Genomic DNA, 7511 nt, shown 5'->3' on the forward strand with positions numbered 1-7511 from the left:
GAACTCACTCTGTAGACCAGGCTGGCCTCAAACTCAGAAATCCACCTGCCTCTGCCTCCCGAGTGCTGGGATTAAAGGCGTGTGCCACCACGCCCGGCATGTTCTTGCAATCTTAAGAGCCCATCTAAAACAAACACCTAGTTTCTACCATGCCTTGGAAGCCTTCCTAGGGCAAAACAGCATCCTCTTAGTAAACCCGGCTGTGCCGTGAGCCAAGAAGGAGAGAGCGTGCATCAGCGTCCTTGATTCTGCACCAAGCTAGGTGGTGCCAAGAGTGGGCTGTTCTCTTCAGTCCTCACCCCTGCTATAAGACGCACCTGCATGCCCACACTGAGTGCCTACTGCAGGTCAGACCCCATGTCACTGACCCTGAGAGCCCACAGGATGAACCAAGTCATTGCCTGGCCCTAAGGGAGCTCAGCCAGGCCTAGACTCAGAGAGTTTCAGCATCGCTGTAATCTTTCATTGTAGTGGCTGTCTGCTGCTCTCTGGAACAGTCTTAAGAGTTGACCTCTATGCACTCCATGACACTACTTCTCCACCTCTTCAATTGTAACAACAAATGAAAAGATCGCTAGACATTACCAGAGCTCCCCAAGGGGCCAAATGGCCCCCAGGGAGAGTCACTGACTTGGGAATGAGTTCTAGCAATCACATCAGAGAAGACTCGGGATAGCTGGATCAGACACTGTGGGGCTCCGCTCATGCACCCACGGCTTGTAACCAAAGGGTAGAGGGCTGTGGGTGCAGCTGGAGCTGTGGGCTCTCAGGTGTGCGCCGCAGACAGAAGTGCCGCTGATCAGGAGCCTGGAGCTGAGCTGACCCTTGCGATCACAGAGGGTGAGAACACAGAGAGCAGGTGCCAAGTGAGGCTCAGTCCTGTGGGAGCGACACGTGAGACAGGAGGCTGAGAACAGAAGGCCAGTGTAAATGTCCATCAAAGTCTAACGATGCACAGGTTCCTCTAGCCTTGAATGTTTGTTTTGTTTGTCTAGCTAGTAGTAATTTATTTATAACAATAATTATGATTGTTTTGAGGCGGTTTCACTAGCCTCATTATCCATGGGTGACTCTGACCTCTGACCCTCCTGCCTCCACTTCCTGGGTGCTGGGATTATAAGCCTATGCCAGCACTCTGCCCACTGACCTGCACCCTCAGCCCTTACCTTTGCCTTTTGGGGTGGTGTTCTGTCTGAGCCATCTGTCCTGGAACTGATAGCCTCAGCCTAGCCCTCACTCACATGGGCAGGTATTATAGCTTCTTCATCCTGAGGGTCTACTGTGCCCACTGTTGGCCTTATACTTGAGGCCATCCTCCTGTCTCAGTCACCTCAATGCTGGGACTACAGGCATAAGGCACCCTACTTGACTAGAAGTAACTTAGTTTTTGAAACAATTTTATTTATTCATTTTATGTATATGAGTACACTGTAGCTGTACAGATGGTTGTGAGCCATCATGTGCTTGCTGGGATTTGAACTCAGGACCTTTGGAAGAGTAGTCAGTGCTCTTACCTGCTGAGCCATCTCACCATCCCTTAAGAATTTTTTAAAAAGGATTTATTCATTTATTTTATGCATATGAGAACACCACTGTTGCTTTCTCAGACACACCAGAAGAGGACACCAGACTCCATTACAGATGGTTGGGAGCCACCATGTAGTTGCTGGGATTTGAACTCAGGACCTCTGGGAAGAGCAATCAGTGCTCTTAACCACTGAGCCATCTCTCCAGCCCACCTTGAGACAACTTTTAATGCTTTCTACTTGCCATAGCCCAGCCCCAACTCCTATCACTTACTGACCCAGGTTTCTGAAGGCTTCTGAGCATGTGAGCTTGTGGGTGGTTTTCTTCATCTTCTCCTCCCTCTTTCCCCTCTCTATCTCTCTGTGTGTATATGTATGTGTGTGTGGGTGTGTGTATATGTGTGTGTATGTGTGGGTGTGTGTATATGTATGTGTGTATATGTGTGGGTGTATGTGTATGTGTGGGTATATATATGTGTTGGGTATGTATGTGTATATGTGTGTGTATATGTATGTGTGGGTGTGTTTTTGAGGTAGAATTTGGAGGTTCACCAAGTAGTTCAGGCTGCCTAGCTGGTGAACCCCATGGACGCGCCCATCTTGGCCTCCCTCCTCTGATGTTACACGGGAACAGAACTCAGCACCTCATCCGTGCAAGGCAAGCGCTGTACCAGCTGAGTTATTTCTAGGCCCCAAGTTTGTGTTTTAGATATGAAGAGTAGAGTGTTTTTTCTTTTATATTTATTTAATTTTATGTGTGTGGGTGGTTTATTTGCATATATGTAAATGTACAATGTCTGTGAAGGCCAGAATATTGGATGCTCTGGCGCTGGAGTTACAAAGGTTGTGAGCCACGTGTAAGAACCCTAGTCCCCTTAATGGCTGAACTCTTCCAACCCTGAATATAACGGCCTTTTACCTGCATTTGTGAACCTTTCTAGACATCTGGCTGAAAGCATTGAAAGCCCTAACCACTCTGGGCAGGGACAGGAAGTCCCTGAGAATTCTCTCTGGGTACTTTCCTGGCAAAGTTCCCCAGGATCCACAGAGTTCTTCCAGAGGCTGGCTGCCTGGGGCAGAGGTCTCTGTGGAGGTCTGGAGAAATCCACGCTGTCAGCAGAGGACAACCTTTTCCTCTCAGTCTATTTAAATTCAATTAGTCATTTGAAAAAAATTAATTCACCATGAGATCTGCTTACAGCGCAGGCAGGTGCCGGGCTGTCACTGAGGGCTGGGTACATTGATTAGAAGTGGCTATGCCGACTGACTGTGACCCAGACAGAAAGCCTTCAGCAAACGATTTCCTCCGTCTATTCAGAGACTGCTCTCGAGGAGAAAGAGCCAAAGAGGGGGATGGGAATAGCAGCTTAGCAGTAGGAGCCAGCCAGGGAGACCTTAGGGCCAGGCCTCATTCACTCTCATTGCTGCTGTGACCCAGGACCCATTCTTTGCCTCTCCTCCTAACGCTCCCAAGAGGCCCTGGTTATGCTGTGGGTACCAATGCCAGACCATGAGGAGAACTTACAAATGACTTTATATTTTAGGCAGCTCATAGTTCACCCTCCAGGGCAGAGTCTGACTCGGGAGTGAGGAAGAAGAGGGACTGAGGGAAAGGGGAGGGGAAAGAGCCGGATTGCCATCTCCACACCAGAATCCCGCTTTCTCAACCAGGACGTGCAAATTCTTCGGAACCCAAGGACAAATCAGGTTCTTATGAGTGTGGGTCCAGTGACTTTTGGGTGGATTCAGTGTGGGTTCTGGAAAAGTCAGACTGAGTTGGGCTCAGTTGAACACCTCTGGAATTCTAGCACTTGGGATGTAGAGGCAGGAGGATTAGGAATTCAAAGTCATCCTTAGCTAGATAGTGAGTTGGAAGCTAACCTGAGCTACATGAACAATAAAAAGGAGGAGGGGGCAAGGGAGCAGGAAAGGACCAGGCTAGCCCAGACTGGTTTGTGAGTTCGCTGACAATACAGGGACACTACAGTTCTCTGGCTTCTTCCTGCAGGTTGGATGTGTCCCCGGGCTTGCAGAGGGCTCTATATTCCCAGAAAGCTATGTACCCCGGGCTTCACTCTAATCCATGACAATGACTGAATATTCGTCAGCAAACTTTGTGAACTCTGGGGGTGGAGACAGGTTTGAAGGGAAAGGAGAAACAGCAGCTTTGAGTCTGATGGAGGCTTAGCCCCTCCTCTGGGTGATGCCCTAGTCTGGCAGAAAGACAGGACTCCCTGAAAAGAGGAAAATGGCTCATAAAGCCTTAGGAACCAAGAGAACAGGAGCAGACAGATAACCTGCCCAGTGTGGTTATGGGTGTGAGCTCAGAGGTGATCCAGAAGTGTTAACAAACAGGAGGGAGAGGAGACCTGGTCCCTTCTCCTCTCCTTCAGAGCCAAGCCTGAGGCTGACAGAACAAGCTGAGAGGCAAGATGCACCCCAGGGGCCCCAACCTTCCAGGCACACTTCTAGACTGAAACAGATGTGAAGGCAGAACTGTCAGTCCAGAGCCTCAGGGCCCCGCCCTTCTCTGTGAGTGTGTGGATCTGTAGGGCTCTTGCTCCTCATCTAGGGTGTTCCAAGGACAATATAACGACTGTAGAAAGGATACAGCAGGCAGGTGCTATGGAAGTGCCGTAGCTCCAACTCAACTTAGATTTGTAATGTTTTATACTTTCCCTCTCCATAGGGCTGGGAGCTAAACCTAAAACAGCATGGATACTGGGCCAGTGTTCTGCACTGAGCCAGTCCCACGGAGACGGTGCCCCCTGCAGAAGCTAGGGAAGCAAGATGCTGCCTCCAGCTCTTCTTGACTTGCTATACAGACAGACTGTGGGAGTTTGTTTGGGGTTTCCCACTGTAGTCAACTCAGTTCCAGAGAATTTATCTTGCAGATAAATTATCAGGCATCATGTTCAAATTGTGCAGTTTGCTGAATATTTGTTTATAGGCAAGACTTCAGCTTCAGGTCACCCTGAGGAGTTACTGTCCTCTCTAGGCCTCAAAGCAATAGACACCAGGATTTCTAGATATTAGAAATGTGTGTGTGTGTAGGTCAGAGGTTGACCTGCAGTCAGAGTCAGTCTCTGTCTGTCTGTCTGTCTGTCTGTCTCCTCTCTGCACTCTCCTTTCTCCTCTCTCTTTTAGAGACAGGCTCTTGGGGACTGGAGAGATGGCTCAGTGGTTAAGAGCACTTGATAATTTGCAAATGACCTGGGTTTAATTCTCCCCCAACCATGGCTGTATAAGCCATCTATAACTCTAGTTCCTGGGGATCTGATGCCCTTTACTGGCTTCAGTGTGCATGTTATACATAGACATATATGTGCAAGCAAACACTGATACACACAAAGTAAGAATAAACAATTTTAAAACTTTAAAAATACATACATTCATTCATACATACATACATATATACATACATATGTACTGCAGACAGGGTCTTCCACTGAACCTTCAGCTTAACAATTTGGCTAGGCTGGCTGGCCAATGAGCCCCAAGGATTCACCTGTCTCTGCCTCTCCAGTAAGTTACAGCTTTATCTGGGATTTGAACTCAGTTATACATGTTTTCACAGCAAGCCTCTACCAACTGAGTCATCTCTGTAGCTCAGTGGTTCTCAGCCTTCCAAATACTGAAACCCTTTAATGTAGTTCCTCACCTTGGGACTCCTTAAAATTATTTTTGTTGCTATTTCATAACTCTAATTTTGCTACTGTTATGAATCATAAGGTAAACATGCAATATGCAGATCTCTGATATGTGGCCTTCAAAGGGGGCCAAAGCTGTCCTCCTTCAGTTTTATCCCAGAGCAAAATCCCAGGTAGGCACCAGCTGCCCCGAGCCCTGGGCTACCTCACACCCGCCTAACCTTTTGTCTCCTGTGGGAGCTGCAGGTTCTGTCCCTCATGGTCCTTTTCTCTGCCCGTTTGCTGCCGTTACTTCTCCTTAATGACTTTTTGCACTGCTATCATTTTGCAGAATCCTGGAGAAGGATTAGCAACTTTGAGTGGCTGCTCCTTAACATTCAGGAAGTGCAGTTTACATATGGGAATGATCAATCACTTGCTCCAGATGGTAAATGTATTTCTTTTCACCAGAAATGGAGCAGCAAACATTCAAATTCATCACCAACACAACATTTAAATTCACATCCATTTCAACCTGACATCCTTAATGGGCTGGTAAAATGGAGATCAGTGTTTTATCCCGAGATTGTTGACTGTTTTAAACAGTTTATAGAAATGAGAACTTGGGATTAAAAATTGTTATTAAAGCCAGGCGTGGTGGTGTGTGCCTTTAATCTCAGCACTCAGGCAGCAAAGGAAGGTTGATTTCTGTGAGTTCAAGGTCAGCCTGGTCAGCACACTTAGTTCCAAGCCAGCCAGGGCACTATAGTTAGGCCCTGTCCAAAAGCTTTTAAACAACAACCACAACCCCCCCCCCCACACATACACAGAACATTGAGAAATTAGGAAAGTAATCTACTGTCTACTAGTTTGCTGCCATCATGAACAAGAGTCACATACAGACTACCATGATAGCCAGGGTAACCAAAGTTCCAGGATGGACTGGTGGTTTGCAGGACAGTGCACACAGGTGCATGTAGAATTTATCAATGACACCAGTGGCTCCAGTATCTGCAGCATGAAAGGCCCTATGCTAGAGGGTGATGTGCTTACTCTACTGGGGTCAGAAAGAGAGGCTTGGAGGCGGTGCTGATCTTGCTGCTGGATCCTTGATATCCACCAGTTGGCCCGTGGGGTGACCTACAACTGTTAAAGCATTTGTATGTTAAAGAAAAAGGAAGAAAAATAGCCTTACTATTTGCAATCTTCAAGTACTTAACTATGTCCTGTGTGCGTATGTATGTGTGTATGTATCTATGCGTGCACCTGAAGTATGTGTAAAAAAGCCAGATAATGGTGTTTTCTTTTCTTTCTTTCTTTTTTTTTTGTTTTCTTTTTTTCTTTTTGGTGGTATCTTCTTCAATAACGTCCAACCCGTCCAACCTTAGTTTTAGAATCAGGGTCTTTCACGGAACCTGGAGTTGGATGACTGTCTAGACTGGATGACCAGGGAGCCCCAGGGGTGCTCCTGTCTCTGCCTCCCCAATGTTGGGAGAAGAGACAGGGGCCACTGTGTCCAGCTTATTATGTGCATGCTGGGATATGAACTTGGGTCCTCATACTTGCATGGTAAGTGCTTTGTGGAATGAGTCCTCTCTTCAATCCCTCTATGGCTTTAGGGGTATTTCTAAATTCTGTATTCAAAATAAAAAAATGTAGTAGTTTATGTTAGCATATTTAAAAAAATCTTTTAAAAATATTAGTTTTAATTTGTGTGTGTATGCCATATGTGTGGAGATGCCCTTGAAGGCCAGAGGTGTGGAATCCTCTTGATCTGGAGTCACAGGCAGTAGTGAGTGGGAACTGTTCTGAAAGAGTAACATTGACTCTTAGCCACAGAGCCATCTCTCCAGCCCTAAAATTCTTTATAAAAACATTTCTCTCATTAAAGTTACATATCATATATGTATATGTGTATGTGTGTATGTACGTACACACACACACACACACACACACACACACACACACACACACACACCACCTGTGCTGTCCTTACCTTCCCTAGGAGTTAAGGATGGTTGTGAGGCACCATGTGGATGCTGGGAATTGAACTCAGGTCCTCTGCAAAAGCAAGAAGTGCTTTTAACTGTTGAGTTTTCTCTCCGGTACAAGATGTTTAAATTATGTGCATATGTGTGTCTGAGTACGTTTAAGTATGTGTAAGTGCAGTGCCTTCAGAGGTCAGAGGAGGGCACCAGATCCCTGAGAGCTGGAATCACAGGTGCTTCTGAGCTGCCTGACCTGTGTACTGGGAACTGAACTCAGGTCCTCTACAAGAACAGTATATACTCTTGACCACTGAGCCACTGAGGTTTTTTTTTTTTTTTTTTTTGGTTTTTTGAGACAGGGTTTCTTT

At 46.7% G+C, this 7511-nt stretch overlaps 1 pseudogene; it reads left to right on the forward strand.

Moving 5' to 3' along the window:
- The first annotated feature begins 6036 nt into the window (after positions 1-6036).
- LOC110328361 lies at positions 6037-6248 on the forward strand (annotated as a pseudogene).
- Positions 6249-7511: the final 1263 nt, after the last annotated feature.

Source organism: Mus pahari, chromosome 10 (assembly GCF_900095145.1).
Source record: "Mus pahari chromosome 10, PAHARI_EIJ_v1.1, whole genome shotgun sequence".
Lineage (NCBI taxonomy): Eukaryota > Metazoa > Chordata > Mammalia > Rodentia > Muridae > Mus > Mus pahari.